Raw genomic sequence first — 10,080 nt, 5'->3', positions numbered from 1 at the left:
CCTTGTGAGGTCTTTGCTACCTTGGATGACCTCTGTCAAGTTATGCGCTCATTCAGCACTGCAGCCTGTCTGTAACAGGGGCTAATGACACTAAGCCTGCTGGATAAATCCATGTGGGATTTATGACTGTGCAATGCACAGCATTTCAAGGTATACAGTATGCCAATTTGACAGTATCAGTGACAGGGCTGTGAAGCTGTTTTCAAAAAAATCTTAGAAAAATCCTGCTTATAAGTCTCCCATTGCTTCACAGTGGAATAGAAGAATGAGATTTAATACTGCATTTTAATGTAAATGAATTTACTGCTTCCAGTAAGGACAGTACATGGCTGATTTTTTTTTTTTTTTTTTTAATTCTTTCAGGATTGCCTTTGGGATTCACCTAGTATTAAAAAAAAAAAAAAAAAGAAAAAGAAAAAAAAGTGGTTTGATGAGGTTAGCAGGTGGTATATTATCCAATCTCTGGAGTAAATTGTACTAATGGAATGACAATTTTGCCCATTAGCACCTCTAATACCAGGGGTGGGGTTCAGGTTGTGGTGCTTTTGCAGAGGGAGCCCAGCTCAATGAAGCAAAGCCCCAAATCCCTTCTGCGGAAGCAACACTCTTTGACCTGCTGTGCTGCTTACCTTGGAAGAGGAGCTACAAGCTCTGCTGGTGTGGTCATGGCAGAACCTGAGGGAATCAGAGGGACAAGCATAGTGCACGTTGTATCCTTTGCTTGGGAGGGCTTGTGTATGATATATGCATGGAGTGGAAGGGAGAATGTGTTTCCTTGCATCCAAAACTAATTTCAATCTATTGTGGCATAGGCAGAAGAATCTGATGTGCTCAGCAGAAAATATATGGAAGAAATGCCTAATGCAAAGATAAGACAAAATGTACTGAGGGGGTGTGGGGCGGGGGTGTGTGGAATTAATTTTTACATAAATGCTTAAATCAAACAGCCCAGTGCTTACAGCTCTGCTTCAGATGAAATCTGACTTTGGTCAGCTCTGGTTGAAAATCCAGTTACAAAAGGCAATTTCTGTCCCCCTTGGCACTGCCCGTCTGCACTGTAGAGTCAGGGGTCAGAAGTTGTAGGGGTGCTGTGAGATGGAAGTGCCAGGCAGCACAGGGCTCTCCTGCTGCAGGTACTCATGGGAGAGTACAGAAGCTGCCCTGCAGGTTCAGGACAACCATCTGCATTGTAAATGTGTTTTAACAACCAGGGAAAAATATCCTACATCACATAGCTGGCATGGTGTGGGAGCTCCACGAAAAAGCAGAATTCAAATCCAGCTCTCCAGCCCTGAGACTTGCTGCTTTAAGCATCAAGCCAGTTTTCTCCTCCCTCCCTGATGCCAGCATGTTCTCCAAGTCAGAGCCATTTGAGGGAGGCAGGGTAGAAAGTAAAATAACCACAACAGAATAAAATACAGATATATATATATATATATTTATATTTTTATATATGCAAAGATGCAAAGATATATGTGAATACATGCATCTATATGATTTGGATGGCACACACCCAAGGGTTTTGCGTAAACAAGATCTTTTAGGATTGCAAAACAACATATTTTTCCGTCGTGTCATTCTTAGAAAATTTTGGTTGAGATTTAAAAAAACCTCCATCAGCCTGAAACAGACAGGCAACACAGTAAAATCAATTCTAAGTGATGCAAATTGGCACAGTTATTTGAATAGTGTTATAGGCAGACATAATAATTGTTGCCGCCTGCCTATATTAAAACATTTCTGCTATACAAAGCCTTCCATGGGCTGCAGTTCTCCTTTCTTTAAGTAGTTGTCTGAGCTTGTTTGCTATTTATGGTGAAACAATACTGAACATTTTGCTGCCATGTGGGGTCACAGGACAAACATAATGACAGACAAATGAAAGCACAGGCAGACAAAACTGAGGGGTCAGTGTATAGATGTCTGACATTATATCTGGCTGGAAATGATTCCAAAAGTCAACATATGCAAGTACTTAAATGTGGCTTATATTTTCTCTTTGGTCCAGGGCCCTGACTTCCTTAACAGCAAACACTTGCAAACACACCATCTGTTGTTGAAGAGTGAGCAGTTTAATGAAGAGGATCAGATTCTTTCCATCTCACTTATTCCTTGGTGCCTGTTCCATTTTCTGGGCAGTTGTCTTCAAGTAATACAGAATTTCCTTTGGTTTCCTTGAGCTGTTGTTCAGACTTGTAGTTCACTAGACTGGTGATTTGGGATGCAATCAAGGATGTCAAACACATTTCATGATTTCTTAAATAATTTTCTTTTAAAAGGAAAGAGACCTGATGGAATCACTCCAGTGTTATTGTCAGAGTAGCTGTACAGTGTTTAAAACCAAAAGTTTAAAAAACAAAGGTTTAAAACCAAAGGTTTATCAGCAACAGCAGGGATACATGCATGCACCTGTGCATATGCAGCCTCTGTAGTCACCTCAACCCAACTTTCATCAGTGTCAACAAAGGGACAACAAGGTGTCCCTGTGTTCTTCATCTGGAACATTCCCTCTGAGCTTTGGGGCCACGATTTAGTGTACATCTTCCACAACACATTCCCCACACTGACCTGGAGCACTCATATCTTGTGGGCTTTTACCTTTCTCTGGCTAAAGGGCCTCACATCCTTTCCCTGCCCTTTCCCAGTGCTCCTTTCCCACCACAAGCCTGCCAGGAGGTAAAGGTACTTTTTCTCCAGGACATGATGATCCTCACTGAAGCTTTACCTAACCAGCAGCTACATTAGCAACCAAAGATGAAGCCCATGAACTACCAGAGAGGCTTAGTTTCCATAAACCCCACTCTTGTATTTCTCTGACCCCACTGCACAGCTGAAGAAGCCTGACAGTCCAGGTGGAGCAGCAGAGGCTGCCAAATTCCATCCCTGTCAGCTACTCCCTGTGGCAGTTTGGCCTTTCACTGTGTTTGTGCCAAGGAAAATGCCAGCTGGGGCTGTGTCCAGACAAAGATATAACTGGATTAGTCCTTAATGTTTGAGGTGAAGATCCTTTCATGTCACTGTCACCATGAAATAGGGCCTGAGATGTGCCCCTTTACACAGTCCAGTTGGGTTAACATCACTTTGGAGGAACTGGGAATCCCGTTGGTCATAGCAGCATTGATGGGAATGTATGGTTTGGTGGGATAAGGGAAACAAAGCTCCAAGAATAACTGATATCTCCTGCTCATTAATGTCCATGTAAAGACTCCTGCAGTAAAATGAGACATATGACTCACCTCCCTTAGCCCTAAGCAGCTCTGGAGAAAATGTTCTCTTGTCACAGAAGCGATCACAAGGGGAGAAGCACAGTTAACCCACCCACCATGAGCATTCTCTTTTAACAGAAAGGCCTCTCTTTTGTAGGAGGGCACAGCATTTTCCAGAGGATGGAAATTTCAAGCTAGCAATTACCTCATTCTTCAAATTAAAAACCAGAGGGAAAGAATGAGAGTCAGGGGAAAAAACATGTCTCTCTATTTAGCAAAAACAAGAGACATGCCCGTGTCTCTGCACAGCTGAGATCCTGATCTAGGTGACAGTCTCAACTTTGAGCTCCCTAAAGCTGGAGGTTTATCTGGTTTTGCTTCAGTGTCTCTTACAGATAAACACCCTGAACAAAGTCTAGAGAGCTCAAACACTGACCTTGGGTCTATATTTGGGCCAAACTCTCAAACCTTATAAGAAGATCACTAAGAGGAAATACAGATATCACAAAAACCTGGTAGGCAGATTGATAAGAACAGAAAAATACAGTCTAGACTGGAGTCTGCTGCAGGCTAAGTCACTGACGGCAGAGAGAAACAAAGGTTTAGGAGGAATAAACAATTAGTAACTCTGATTTATTGGAGACTGTTCAGGAAACATTGCTGTAAATTCTTTCTTATCTTTGATGAGTTAGCTAGAGACATGTTTCCTCTCAAAGCCTTTGTAGATTCAAGAACATCACTGGGAAAATCCCAGAGTAACTGACTGTACTTTTGGTATCTGTTTGGCTTTTTCTTCAGAAAGACATTAGTAGCATCACCAGTTTTGGACTACACATCTGGAAGGCCAGCTGTCTTTTTCTTCTTTGATATTCAGTTAATCAGAGATCCAAGTACCCACACTGTGCCATCTCATGTTTTAAAAAATACATCCATGGCCTTTGTAAAAAAAGGCAGAAGATCAGAGGAGGCAATTTGTACGAAGAACCAAAATGCAGTAGGTGACTGTAGGGATTTAGGGATTTGGCTTGAATTAAGAGTGATGGAAATACTGCTGTATATCAAAGAATACAGCATGCAGGCAGAAGGTGATACAGAGTTGTGGAAGCTGGCATGCTTCTGGAATTTGGATCCAAGAAACACAGAGTGCAGGAAAGGACACTCAAAAACATGAGACTGAGCCAGGAGTGATAAGCAGGGAAGTGTTTTGTGGAGGAAGGGAGAGCAAGAAGATTACAAGTAAAGGAGCTGGTAGCTGTGGAGGGCAGAACACCATACTGAAGCCAGGACATGACATTTTAAGACATTTTTCATTAAAGTTTCCTTTCATAAAGATATCCACCACCATGGAAATTAAGCTTCAGATAAATGTATTTTGATAGGGATGCACTGGATGTAGAAAAGGGAGTTTGCAACCGTGTGGGGCAATCAGGAATAGTCCTAAGAGACTGAAATATCACCTTGCACATGGATAATATTTACTGGTAGGAATCCAGTAAGTTGGTGATGAAGCTGCGGAATATTTCATGCAACAGTGCTGTATCCTTTTGACAAACAGGCTGTGCAAGGAAAGGGTCCAAGGACAAACGCGCCCCAGTGCAATCCCAAAGGACTCAAATTTTTAGAAGAAAGCCAGGGAGACAACACTCAGCTGAGGATTAGCCAAGAGGGTTGTATCTCCACCAAAACAACTTTGTTTCCATGTGACTGGTATTACATAAAGAAGAGTTTAGCAGCTGAGGATTGTTAATTTAACATTTGCATAGCCAAGAGTGAGAAAAGAAACACAATATGGTACAATTTATTATTAGAAACCACTGCAAGGTATTCAGTTTTGGGGGAGTCTCCCTTTTTCTTCTTGTCACTTGTTCCTTACCCCTGTTAGTTTCTTTTTCCACAGTCACATGTTCCCCTCCCACTCAAGGACATGATTTTCAGCAAGAGCTGTGATTTTACAGTCACTAGACTGTGCTCGGTTCCTGGTGTTACTCTGCCTCTTTCCATCACTACAGAGCTCCCTGCCAGAGAGAGGAACTATTGTTTGCAATCCATGAGCATGAAATAATGACCATGAAGGAGGCACAAAGATGCTGAGAGGGTTGGAGCACCTCTCCCATGCAGATAGGCTGAGAGAGCTGGGGTCATTCAGCTGGGAGAAGAGAAGGCTCCAGGGACACTTTGGAGCACCTCACAGTGCCTAAAGGGAGCCTACAAGAGAGCTGGAGAGGAACTTTTAAGAAAGGAATTATAAGACAAGGGGAAATGGCTTTTAATGGAAAGAGGGCAGGTTTGGATTAGATATTTTGAAGAAATTCTTTACTGTGAGGATAGTGAGGCACAGGGACAGGGTGCCCAGAGAAGCTGTGGATGCCCCATCCCTGGAAATGTTCAAAGTCAGGTTGGATGGGGCTCTGAGCAATCTGGTCATGGAAGGTGTCCCTGCTCCTGGGAGATGGGGTCAGAACGAGATGGTTTTTCAGGTCCCTTGCAACCCAACAATTCCATGATTCTGTGATTCTATGACCTTGGCTTGCAGAACATGGCAGTTAATTTTGAGGGAAACTCTTCAGGTAGGAACAGGATTTGAGGGGGAAATACCAGAACTTGCACAGTTGGCAACCCACCCAGCATCATGGCCTTTTGGGTAACAGCATCCATTGTGGTAGCACATTTCTGCCTCTTTCTTCCTTTCAGAAGGTTTTCCACACTTTTTATTCCTACCAATCTTCTCCAAGAAGAAGCTGTCAGTTATTCTTAAAAACAGAAACCAATCTTTTTTCTCTCCCTCTCTCTCTTTCCTAAACAGAAAGCCTTTTTCCTCCTGTTGTAGCAGAGGCATTTTTCACCCATGGAATAGAACAACTGTTGTCATTTACTTCTTTGTCACCAAGGGAGGTTCAAATGCCTGTGTCCCCCAGGGCTGGAGAGCTCTCCTGATAAGGTTGTAAAGGACCACTTGCAGTGTGCTAAATATAAAGGCCCTGCACCTGCACTTGCAGAGCATGCATGGTGTCAGTGGGCTGCTCAGGCAGGGTGCTCCCAGGCCACTCCAGTATCGCTTCTCTCTGTGGGCTTTGGGGAGGGGAAGGAGGAACTCAGCTGCTCAAACCGCAGCAGAGCTGAAGGCATTTTTTTAAAAATTCCAGTTCAAACAGTGATCGAGGCAAGCAGTTTGAGGGTCACACGGGGAGAGGAAGTGTGTCAGTGTACCTTCAGGGCCAGTTTGCTTTTTGCATTGCCCTTTTGGAACTTCAGCTTCTGAAGCAAGAGCTGGTTTGGCTTTGCAGCACAAGTCCAGTTTTTGGCCGCGTCTCTGTGCCTGGTTTATTTCAATCATCAATACTACTTGAATGAGTCCTCTATTGACTATTTATAGTTCTAAACAAGGAAAACAAGTACTGTCTCTTCAGATGAGGTGCCAATGTCTCTGTAATTCCCACAGTTTTAGTGCTATGATTGGGATTTGGTGCCAGATGCATGGATTCCTCAGACAAACAGCTTTCTGGCAGGAGAGAGGAAGATCTGGCTCTGGCAAGCTTGTTTATGTAAAAAGTTGCCATGTTACTGGCTCTTGTTACCTGCATTGGCTTGATTTGAAGCAGAGAAGCCAGACACAAACTACTGGATAAGCAGAGCTGGAAAACCCCTTCACACATGTGCACACCTTGTTATTCCTATTGGAACCACTAAGTGATCCTGACAGGGCAGCTACAAACAGTCTTATTTAGACGCCCCAATGGTGACAGGAAAGATTATTTTATGCTGCCTTCCTTTTTTCTTGCTGCCAGAGATGGTGCCCTTTGCACTCCTGACAAGGCCCAGAAAGAGCTGGGGGTGGTGTGTTTGTCATCCTCACTGGGCAGGATTGGCCAAAGCAAGTCAGATTGTTTCCTGGAACAGAGTTTATGAGAACAGCTGCTAGATGAAGAAGGGCTGGCTTCAGAGCCTGGATTCCAGAAATTACTGGTAAGAGAACAGAAGAGTCTTCAAGAATAAGGAAGGGTTAGCAAATAGCAAACATGTTAAATCAGGTCACTCAGGAGAGGGACAAAGTGAAGGCAGAGAAATCAGGATCAGATTGATTCCCCACCTAGCCCAGCATCCAAGCAGCTGAAATGAATTCTTTCAGTTGATGAGAAATCAGCAAGTGACCTGTTGTTAAACTCTGGGAAAGCTGGTATGGTCTATTTGCTTGACCTTTTTCTTTCAGGAACTTGGCATATGCATGAGTGCTTTGAGTTTGCTGCTGGCCAGCCTCCAAAAGTCCCCATGAAACAGAGGTCATGCTGAACCCTGCTCACCATCCCTGAGCACCCAGGACTACCAGCCCTGTTCAATCTTTTGGATCCCTCGTGTCCCACTCTCACATGGAGAGAGTTTTCAGAGTTGTCACAATTCACATTTTCCTACTACTGCACCAACCAGTGACTCCTTTAACTGTGGCTCTGAGAGTCCCTCCTCAACATTCCTCCTGGTGCCTCTTCCTAGATCTCACCACCCCTTGCAGGAAACCAGGAGACCTAGAAACCATGGTCGCTTTTACCACCCAGTATTGCTGAAGGTCATGTTGAACCATGGGGTCCCAGCTGATGTTTACCTTTGCAGTTGTGTGATTCTCATGGCTCCTTGCAGACAGGGAGCTTTGGCTGTGGCCTGTCTGGAGAATGCTCCAGTGGGAGTTTACCTGGGGAATTACTGGCCTGGCAGTGGCTTGCCTGCCCCTGCATGCCCCCAGTCCTGCCTGGTCCTCTCCTTCCTCTCCTAGTCTACATCCCACCCAGCCCTTCTTGCTAAGGGTCAGTGATGCTCCTATCACACCACCTGTCCCATGGGAAGCCACAGCCCTGGACTCCATAGGGGGAGCCTCCACCCAGGTTTCCTCCAGCAAAACTGTGCTCAGGCCTTGCCTTGGAAGGTCCACCTTTCTTCTAGCAGTGTACCCCAGGCTGTGGGGGTTTTCCTCTCCACAGTTTTACTTTTTAAACCTATTTGTCAGTTCCGACATTCTGATTTAACAGGCTCCAGCTGGCTGAATCTGAGGGCACAAAGTGATTGAAGCATTTGCCTGGCACTACAGAATTCTTTCACTGAAAATGGTGGTGGTGATTCCAGAAGGATGTTTGACCAGGCATTACTGAAGCTAAAATTTGTCAATTCATAATTTTAACACTCCATGGAGTTTGTTGTTCAAAAGCATACACAGGAAATCTGAGCTGTTATTTTCCCTGTCTTTGATCAACATGCCAGCGTGCTGCTGTGAAATGAAACAGCGTAGGCTGACAGATGAGAATTTTCCCCCAAGGGCATTCTCCTAGGAAAGCAACACTGCTGATTTAGCAAGGAAATAAATCTCCACATATATGCATGCTGCTGTGTACATGCTTTTATGGCACTTGGGGAAGAAATCAAAATAATTTAAAAATACAGAAGTCTTCATTCTACAGTTCTTCAGCATTTGAACATTTTGCATGTAGCTTGAAATGAGCAGTTATGAGCTGGAGGATGGAGCTGTGCCTGTATAACAGCTGTAGCTTGGAACGTCTCAACGTGCTGCCTTTGGAGCCCCTTGCCAAGTGAGCTCTCCATAAACAGAGACCTTGGGGCAGCCAGGGAAGGATGAAAGCCAGGGAGATACTGCTGGAAGTCTGGAACCTCAAAGCTCTGTCTTATTTATTAATAACACACAAGTGCAACTATTTCAGTACTTTATCTTCTCCAGATCTCTTACATGGAACCGTCTCCGCACAGGGCTGCTGTTAAATGCTGTTCTGCCCTCAGGAGGTGCGTGTCACTAGCAAGGCTCTGGCTCAAATTGACCCAGCAAGTCATATTGTCTCCCAAGGTGAGTTTTTCCCATGTAGGTAGTTGTGGGGGAAATTTGAGACTATAGCACTTTAAAGTGTCATTGCACACACCCAATGGGATTACAACAGCTGCTCTGCAATTCTGAAGATAAATAAAAACTGAATGTTCCATGTGTTTTCTTGCCAAGTTGTACCAGCTTTGGGTAGCAGATATTGGTACAGGAGCTGACTTACGTGTGAGAGGTGCCAAATGAAGCTTTGTGATCAATGCTCCTGAGCAAGAAGCATAAAGGACACACACTCCAGTTACTCCCACAAACTGTGCTGTTGTTTTCTCATTTGGGATTTTGGGGTTTCCTCCCCATCCCCCCCCCCCCCCCCCCATCCATTGCAACATTCAAAGCATCTTTGGAGAAGACAGCATTTCAGCAAACAAGACCTGACTTTTTCTGCAGTATGATTAAATGGCGTGTGGAGTTCCAAGTTTTCCTGTTGTTTCCTTTACACTCTCCACAGCAGCCAGCAGCTTACATGGACATGACACAGATACTCCTTGCAATAAAGTGTACTCGACCTACAAACATTGAGCAACACAAGTCACAGCAGTGCTGGATGGTTCAGCAAAACTTTCGTAGCAGGGCATGGTCAACTACATTTCAAGCAATGCCTCTGAAGAAAGAAGTCCGTGAACAAATCAAAGCTATCCTTGCATTGATTTGCATGAATTTTTTCTTACATATAAACCAACTGAGGCTTGTGTAGGGGTGTACAACACTGCAGAGGTGGGCTGCTGCTCAATTCTCAGAACAGGTAACATAATTTTATTTAAAAAACCACAAACCCCCACAGATTGGAGAACCCCTCCTAGCTGCCAAAGTTCATCAGCCTTTGCTTGTTGCTGTACACTTTGCTTTGCCAAGACAGAACCAGGCTCCCAGCAGCTTCAGGCACAGCCTGCACCAGGCCAGGCTCCTGCCTGCACTCAGACCTCACAGCTTTCCAACACTAAACAGGGTATGTTTACAGAAGGCATAGGATTTGGCTAAATTCCACCACTGCCATATAACCGGTTT

The sequence above is a fragment of the Melospiza melodia genome, chromosome 1, assembly GCF_035770615.1.
Source record: "Melospiza melodia melodia isolate bMelMel2 chromosome 1, bMelMel2.pri, whole genome shotgun sequence".
Classification (NCBI taxonomy): domain Eukaryota; kingdom Metazoa; phylum Chordata; class Aves; order Passeriformes; family Passerellidae; genus Melospiza; species Melospiza melodia.
Note: the sequence above shows the minus strand (reverse complement) of the source record.